General features: G+C 47.2%; 1 long non-coding RNA gene across 1 annotated transcript; it reads right to left on the reverse strand.

Moving 5' to 3' along the window:
• Positions 1–2111: 2111 nt before the first annotated feature.
• Positions 2112–8204, reverse strand: LOC115247606 (uncharacterized). The gene is made up of 3 exons (XR_003886648.1): positions 7726–8204; positions 7500–7633; positions 2112–2582 (listed from the first exon to the last, which is right to left on the reverse strand). It is a non-coding gene; the product is annotated as an uncharacterized lncRNA (long non-coding RNA).
• Positions 8205–8832: the final 628 nt, after the last annotated feature.

The following is an 8832-nucleotide window of genomic DNA, read 5'->3' on the forward strand; positions in this document are numbered from 1 at the left end:
GGCGGGACACATCTGCGCTATTGCCCATCATCCGATTTAAGCATGTTTTCTGCGTCGACAGGTGGCTTGTGGAGACAAAATGGCATTTTGAGGGCGCTGTCACACCATCTCTTACATTAGATCGCTTCACCCTATTTCCCCAGAGAAATAGCCCGGCGCCATTGCAAATGACACTTCAATTTAGACGGGTGCGGGTGGGCCAGGCGGAAAAATGCTCGGAAAAATGCTAAAGTTGCTAAAAGACAAGCTATTCTGCAGAGCATTTAAGTGTGACATTAGCATTCACAAAGCAGTTAATTGAAGGCCCTGAGAGCTGCAGGTGTGCTCCCAGATAGAGAAAATGGCTGGTTCCCTTCCTCTTCCTATGTGTTAATATCCCGCTAATCAGCCCAAGTGCTTTTTGATTAGCTCATTTTTAATTCATGCACACCCGTAGAACCTGAAATCACACTTAATTACAATGGCGGCTCCAGCGGTGACCAATATTGATGTAATTAAATAATTAGGAGTTTGCTGCTGCACCGTCCTCCCCGTGGACGAGGGGGTGATCAGCCCGAATGGTCAGAGAATGTAAATGAGAAGCCATTTGAATTTATGATAAGAGCAGGGGAGAACGTGCGCGCGTCCAGAGACGCGTCGTGTGGAGCAGCAGTGATCCAGCCAGCTCGGACCCCCCGCCCCCACCGGGCTGAGCAACATGTAGCAGAATTAGCAAAATCACCACAGATTTACCAAAAACCCTTGGAGGCGGAGCCAAAGAAAAAAACAAGTCTCCTATCAGAGTCTCCATCATCGTGGTCCACCGGCCCGGCCGGTCCAACGCCGCCTGTAGAATTATCCCGCACTGTTTCGCTCCAGGCATCGGAAAAAAAACTTCCCATCTTCCTGAAGCGATTTGAAAACAATAAAGGAATGAAGGAATAATCCGCTGATACTCATCAGTACACAAAGGAGTTCCTGAATCTCTGGTGTTTTGAAGATAAGGGTTAGTCATGTGACGGCCGACAGGTTCCCTGATGACTTCCATTCCCGTCCCCTTATCCCCCGAAGATGAAAGGAAACAGTTTGCATCCACTTAAAGGGACCCTGCAACACATTAGCAACTACTGGAGTGGCATTCAAAGACCGTGTGTGTGTGTGTGTGTGTGTGTGTGTGTGTGTGTGTGTAAAGAGCTTTGAACTGCACGTGTCCACGGTGGGTCCAGTGAGTCTGTGTGTTTGCTGGTGCCATTCTAAAGAGGTGTAAGGTCAGGGTTCGCGTCAGCTCGACTCAGCTGTCACCCTCTGAGCTCTTTATAAAAATCCCTAACAGCTCTTTCAGCTGCTATTTGAACATCATCAATCTGGCGCAGCCTGGAAACCTCAAGGCCTGCGGAGGCTTTCACAGCAGATTCACTTGACAGGGAGGGGAAGAAAAAAAAGGAAACCTCTTTTTCTCTGAGTGTGCTGGTCAAATCCTCAATGTGTTGACAGTTTTAATGGGGGGGGACGGGAATGGAATCCAAATGTGTTGGTTCTGCTTTTATTGAAGTGAGTGTTTTAGATATCTGAGGTCGGACTTGTGTGGGTTATTGATTAGATCATTGTGGCTACTCTCGCGAATATTCTCGCTTAGCTTGATTGCTCGGGGCCAAAAATATCTTTTGCTGGATCACACATTTGGTAGTTGCTTCATTTTTGCCTCCAAATTCAGACCTGACCAAAGTCGTGAGGGTAGTTCTGACGGGCAAAAGCGTTCCCGGCTAACCGTTGCTACCTGGTCCCCCCTGATGAAAAACCTTCATAATGAAGTCATTAAAAAAATAATATCAATCTGAACTTAAGCTAATTATTAAAGTGCGTTATCACAGGCAACAGTTTTGAGATAGAGGAGGTTGCCCAAATGAAATAAAACTCAAATCCCAGCGTTACCTGTTACGCTCTCCATACAGGGATGTGCTGAGAGGGCTTCAATCAGCCAAACATGAGTTAAACAAAGAGGATCCTGAGGTAATTATCACCGTTTCACAACGTTTGTTCTGTATTATGGAGCCCAGAAACAGAGCAAGCAATAAAAAAACAACGCTTTGGGGAACAGAAGAAGAAGACAAGGAATTTTAATGGGACAAAAAATGAAAAAAAAAAAAACACAGGAAAACTTCTTCTTTGATGCCTTTTCCCCGAATAGTCGAGCATGTTTCCCTGATTCGCCTGACATCAACAGGCGGCAACAGCAAGCGTCGTCGCGAGCCCCCCCGCCCCAGTGGAACGGGTGAAGGAGGTTGGACTCACAGTTTTCATGGGTTCCAAAAATGCACCGGCCCAAATGCAACATTTATTCAGGAAGCACATCAAAGCGGAGCGGAATCTGAAATCAAAGCCCCGAATCTTCTGACTTGGTGGCTCCTTCAATCCCCTCGTCAGGCAAATCCAAGTTCAGCTTCTTCGCAGCGGTTACTAAACAACAGGAAGTGGCTGATGAGCGGTGGCCGACGGGGTGACGGGGAAGGCGTGATAAGTGACCATTTGACGAGCGTTTGACGAGTGTTTGACAGGCTTCGAGCAGATGGGGTCCTAGACCCAGACTCTCTGAGCGATGGAGCCTGCAAAAAGAGAGGAAAATTATCCCTTTCTTTTCCCCAGCTGCCTTTTTTCAAGTGTTCCTTCTCATTACAGAAATACAAGAATAAATTACAAGCTACCTGCTGGCGCTGGGTGGACAGAGTTGATGAGTGATTCAGAGCAGTGGGGGACAAATGACTGCTTTTATGTGCACGCATAAAAATCATTTTTATCAGAAATATGCTAAACGGAATAGATGGTTTTGTAACTCCGCCCAGCCCAGTTAGATCATTTTTATAAATGTGCATGCAGGATTGAATCTATGCATTGAGATTCCTCTTTTTGTCTGTCTCCATCCCACGGAACACGCAAGGCACCGGCGTTTCTGTCTGGCGTTGAGCAAAAATCAACGTGACGTCCTTCAAGGAGACCGTGTTCTGCCTGGAAATACGGGAGCGGGGAAATGAATGACCTGTGGCTCTCATCGCAAAGTCATTCAGCACTAGCGAAACGGCTGCTCCGCGAAATGCGAGTCAACGTGATGAAAGGATTGTGCAAGAGTTACACAAGGTCTGCCAGAGGAAAGCCTCCCTCTGCTGTCTGGAAAAGATTAGGAATTAACTGAAGACCCGCTACATGGCTTTTGTCAGGGGGAAATGATTGCGGTCACTTGTTGCTAGCTCTTGCAGGTAATTATGAAATCTGAAAAAAGAAGGAGTTTCTCTTTTTGCAGGCATGTGAAAGTTGTGGAACTGAATAAGAACATGTTGAAATAACCCGTTTATCAGTTTGCAAGCACGAAGGAATCTCAACTTAGCCGTTAGCATGCGAGGCTGAGAATGGGTTCTATAGTAACGGAACGACTGTAATGCGCTTCGTGTTCAAGCAGACAAGCTGCAGCTGGCAGCCATTACACAACATCTGCTTCTTAAAGCTGTCCAGAAGATACTAAGATTAGGATTGAGCCCCCAATTTTGTCTGGAATTAGACTTATTTAGCCAAGTTGGGGTTTTTTGATGTGATGTGATATGACCTCTGCTACTCATAAAGACAGATGAAAAAAGACAACATGAGATAGGAAAGTGTGAAATGATCGACACCCAGGACCCACTTAAGGAGCCACGAAGTGAAACATTCCTTAATGGGGTTTGTGAGCGTTTCCTCTGTGCACGTCTGTCCAACGGTCTCCAACCAAACAAACCTCTCATCGGTCAGGTCGGTACGAAGGCGTCCTGCGGTGTGTTTGGGATGCAGCTATGGAATTGCGAAGAATTCCACCACGTTCTTTTTTTAGAGAGAAAAGGAGGCTTTTTCCTGTCAGCGCTTCCAAACAAACCATACTTGCTCCATCCAGTTCAAACCGTACTGTCGTAAATTCTCAACAACTAACGCTGGAGCCAGGACAGCCAGATTTGGGTTTTGCTTTTTTTTCCCTAAATTCTCAGACGATTTTAACTTGCTGACCTTTTTTGAACTCTCAAAAAAAAAGCTCCACTTCTGAGAAACCGTCCTCAAAGTAGCAGGATTCCTCAAGTACAACTTCAAATACGGTGTGAAATGACCTTGTCACCTTTCCCAGGTTGACACAAAGCAAGATTTGCTCCCCTTAGATCGTTGCCGATGTCGTTTCTTCTCACCTTTGCGTAACGCAGATCTAAATGATCAATATTAATGAGAACATTTTGGTCAGAAGCACCCTGCGGTGACCTCCTGAGGCTGAGACGTCACATGAAACCATGTCAATCTTGTCTACGGGAGTCAGGAAAAAAGGAAAGCAGGGAATTAAACATAAAGCATCTTTGGGTCCTTTGGACCTCTGTGGGAAAAGTGTCTGGAATATTAGCGACTGAGCCAGTGGAATATTAGCGACAGCAGCATCGAGGAGCAACATGGACAGCAGGAAGACCATATCCACAAAATGGCGTCTTTGCATCCACGAGCAGAGGAAGTCTTGGATTAGCCCGACATCTATGGTATCGGGGCGGCGGAGCGTTGAATGCGTTCCCAGCTCATTTCTTCTATTACTGTTGCATTTCAAAGGAGCAGGACGCAGCGGTTGCTGCGTCTGCAGATTGAAGGGTTGCGTCTGCAGGAGGAGACAGGCTGCTCCATACGGTTACTGGAACTTCCAGCAGTGCCGCCGCGCCGGCGTCCTGCTGAGACTGCTCTATTATCTCGTTTGTGCACGCAATGAAATGATGGGGATGGAACCGCTGGCCTTCCACCGTGGCTACGGTTTCTATTCTACGACTCTGGTGGGGAAATACACACAAACGTATAGATCCAGTGCACAACGTTGCTTAAAAGCTTCGCTCTTTATCTGCTTCAATCACTGACCCCAGATCCCTACATGAAACACGATCGTGCACGTTTATGATCGCACGTACACGAGCAGGGCATGTTAGCGTGTCTGCAGTGCGTCTCTGAAACAAAGTCCCTCGTTTTATTTTATGGTCTAAACAGGGCGTTTTATTTTGAAAATCCAACTGATTCGAGAGTTTTTACAGCCTTAAGTGCCAAAGCTGAAATATAGCGCCGGCGAGCACACGGGACAAGAGGAGGGATGCATTAAATGCATGGATGGAAGGAGAAAATGAGGTGTGCGGACATGAGTTAATGTAGGGGAAACATACGGAGGAAGAGGAGGAGGGGGGACGTGCCAAAGATGAGCTTTCCCTCCCTTCTTCACTCCCATTAAAGACGACCCAGGGCGAAAAACTGAGCCGCTCATTCCCTCCTCGTCGGCTAATGTCGGCTCTTAAAGGTAATTTACACCAACTTGTGTGGCGAGGCCTCAGAAGAGGATTGGGCAGATCGTGATGCTGCCGGAGCCGGAGCCGCGGTGCCTGGAGCGGGTGGCTGCAGCTCTGTGGCGCTCCGACTCCTCCCTCCTCCACTGTCCTCCTCTCCTCATCCAAACATCCTGTCTTTTATCTCCCTACCTCCATCTCCTCGCCCCTCTTCCCCACCCGCTCCTCTCCTCCACCTCCTCCCCAATTCGCCCACACATTCACGTGCCTCTCGTGCACTCCGCTCCCGCGTTCCCCCGTCCGCCGGATTTCACGGCCAGCTGTGAGGAGGTCGTTCATCACGCGTCCGAGCCCGATGTTTTCCGAAATATCTCTGATTCATTCAGGTCAGGTTGGTGTTTTCCCTTTCCTGCTCCGACGGCAGAGCTTTTGAAAGGTCTCTCAATGCGGTTTCCACTTTATCGTCTTATTCATCACTCTTCTGTCCATTAAATGAAGGTTTTGAACTCTCTAGAACTCATTTGAACTCAGCCCTTCTACATGTGCGCCAACCTTTGCTCCCCCCTCCTCCTCACATCCGCCTGTCCATGTGACTTCATCACCAGCCTCCTGCTACACCTGCTGCCCCCCCCCCCCTTTCCAGGTTCTTCTCCATAAATACTTAACCCCAGCACCCTCGCCTCCCTCCCCTCTGTCAGAGCATGACGTGAATAATACGCTGTTGAGTTAATGGCTTCAATTTGCAGCATTGTTCCCTCTTTAACTTCACGTCTGAGAGGAAAAGGAGGGGTGATCCGACTGTGATTAGGCCGTTCAGAGGCCATAATCCCCCCCTAATTTGGCGTACAGGAAACAGTGAATTTAACTTTGGCAGCTTCTCATTAAGGTAGAAGCAGAGTTATTGCTAATGTCAAAAAGGATACCCTGACATTGTTGCTAAACGCTAATGGAGGTCAGCACCAGGCACTGGGACCAAATAGCAGCTATAACAGCGGAACTACTGAGACGTGAGGTGAATTACTACTACAGTCGCGATGGATGTTAGTGGGATTCACAGTATCGAGTATTTGTTAACCGCTCACTGTTTACAGGTTAAGGCCCAAAATGCTGATGCTAAAAAAACTATTAAGGAACTATTAAGCTCCAATAGTTGATGAATCCAATGGCTTCCTATTATCAGGAGTTCTTCTGGACATTCTGTGCTGATCCCTGCATTTATACTAGTTTTTGGTGCTGAGGGAGGTGAGATCTTTGTTAGCGGCTTTGATTCTCGGCACCAGGCTGAAGACCAACATCAGCACCTTGTTATCAAAACTGACAACGCAAAACGTGTTGATCCAGATCGCTTTGTCATTTTAACCCTCCTTTTCTTCAAATATCTCCTGCTGCCTGACAGAGTGGGAACATCTGGAAAAACTCCCCGGAGCTCTGCCATTAGAGAGTGATGCTACGGCCAGATTGACCAGCGAGAGGTGGAGAAACGTGGGCCCGATTATTTTATAGACAGGAAGTTTCCATTCAAACGTAACCATAGAAACCTCCACAGACGCATGATTTTCCTCAATTCAGTCATTGATTTTATTAGGTCCTAAATCAAACTCCAAGTCAAACACGCTGTTGTTGCAAAGCCTCTTTTTACAGCCTCCCCCAGAAAGAAGAAGGCAGAGTTGGGTAAAGAAGGAGAGATCAATTAAAACCGAATCCAGAGGGAAAACGACGCCGGCTGTAATTGCACAACCACTAAAGTCAACCTCAGAGGTTTAGCATCTCTACTTTTCAATTGGAATGACAGCAGACAGGGAGCCGTTCCAGGCATGCACGGAGGAAACGACAAAGGTGGCGTCGGGGGAGGAAAGGAGGAGGCGAAAAAGGCAACTTTTTATTGGTGTCAACGGCAAAAAAACGAAGGAAATCAACCCGGCCTGCTTATCTGGGCTGCCCGAGTTTGATTTGGGTGGGTTTTTTTCTTGACAGCGCTGAAAGCGTCTCAGTGTTTGTGTGATGTTTGATTCAATCATGCATTTGTGTGCTGAGGACATCCCAAAAGAACGTGTGTGTGTGTGTGTGTGTGAGAGAGAGAGAGAGAGAGAGAGAGAGAGAGAGCATAAACAGATAAAGCTTAAAAGAGTTTCTGAGATATTTCAGAAATCTAATGCAGGCGTGATGCCCTTGCCATGTGATCAAAGAATATGGAACTCCTTTCATTACCTCTGACGGAGGAACACATTTGGATGTTTGCCTCTCTCTCTCTCCGTTTCTTCCTCCCTCTCTCACTCGCTCTCTCTCTCCGCCTGGAGGAAGACGAGGGCGTTGATTTGAGAAACACGGTGCAGCCGAGAACCCTTTCAACAGAGTGGAAATGCTGCTTGGGAATTCAGGAATCACAAAGTCTGCTTAGCCGGAGTGCTGAATCACAGAGAGCAGAAGATCTCACCTTAAATTCCTTTTTTATTCAAAGGAACAAAGCAGAAGGGGTCCAAGAGGAGTCAGGGTAAATTAACAAGCGCCTTGATCCAAAATGACCGATTCATTCCTGTCTGTTAACATCAGATAGAAACCCTGATTCATGAGTCACAAAACATGTGTTGCTCTCTTAAGGTTGTTTTCTTCATCAGGACTCTGTCGGACGTTGCTGAAAACACATCTGAGGGTAACAAAGATGAGTAATTCCTCGTGTTGTTCACTGCATGTTGCTGTTTATTACGGCCCGATGACACTTAAAGGTGTTGATGCTGCTGGAAGAGGAACAAGGAGAGGAAGAAGGGCGCCTGTTGGAAAGGAAATAACTAAAAAGCAGTTTAAAATGAAGATGATGCAGATCAGAGCAAAACGAGTCATGAGGTCAGAACATCTGGAGCAACCAGGAGCTTTTCCTGGGGGGAGGGGGAAGGGGGGGGGCTGTAATCGCTTCCAAAAGGTGCCGGGTCAAAGGTCTGAATATTGATGGCAACACAAAGGTTCAGGTTTTTCCTCTCTTGATAGGTTCCTGAAGTTCAGTTTCCATTTAGTCACTCTGGGATGTTGAGCGTAGACATGAAATCATCAAGACCTGATTCTTTTTTCAAATTTATTTCAGCAAAAGGCAGCAACTTAAGCTAACTCTGAGACACTCTGAGACACTCTGAGACATGTCATCTCCAGAAGTACTCGGATGACACAGCCATAGTCGGCTGTGTGGAGAATGGACAGGAGGATGAATACAGGGACCTTGTGGAGAGTCTTGTTAGCTGGAGCAGGGAGAACCTTCTGCAGCTCAACGTGACCAAGACGAAGGAGACGGTGGTGGATTTCAGTAAAAGCAAGTTCCCACCCTCCCCAGTCTGCATTAGTGGGAAAGATGTGGAAATAGTCACATCTTACAGGTTCCTGGGTGTTCAGCTGGACAATAAACTGGAGTGGTCCACAAACACCAATGCTGTTTACAAGAAGGCCATGAGCAGACTCTACTTCCTCAGGAGACTCAGGTCCTTCAGTGTTTGCAGCAGGATGCTCCACATGTTCTACCAGTCTGTCATGGCTAGCACCATCTTCTCTGCTGTAG

The sequence above is a fragment of the Takifugu rubripes genome, chromosome 21, assembly GCF_901000725.2.
Source record: "Takifugu rubripes chromosome 21, fTakRub1.2, whole genome shotgun sequence".
Classification (NCBI taxonomy): domain Eukaryota; kingdom Metazoa; phylum Chordata; class Actinopteri; order Tetraodontiformes; family Tetraodontidae; genus Takifugu; species Takifugu rubripes.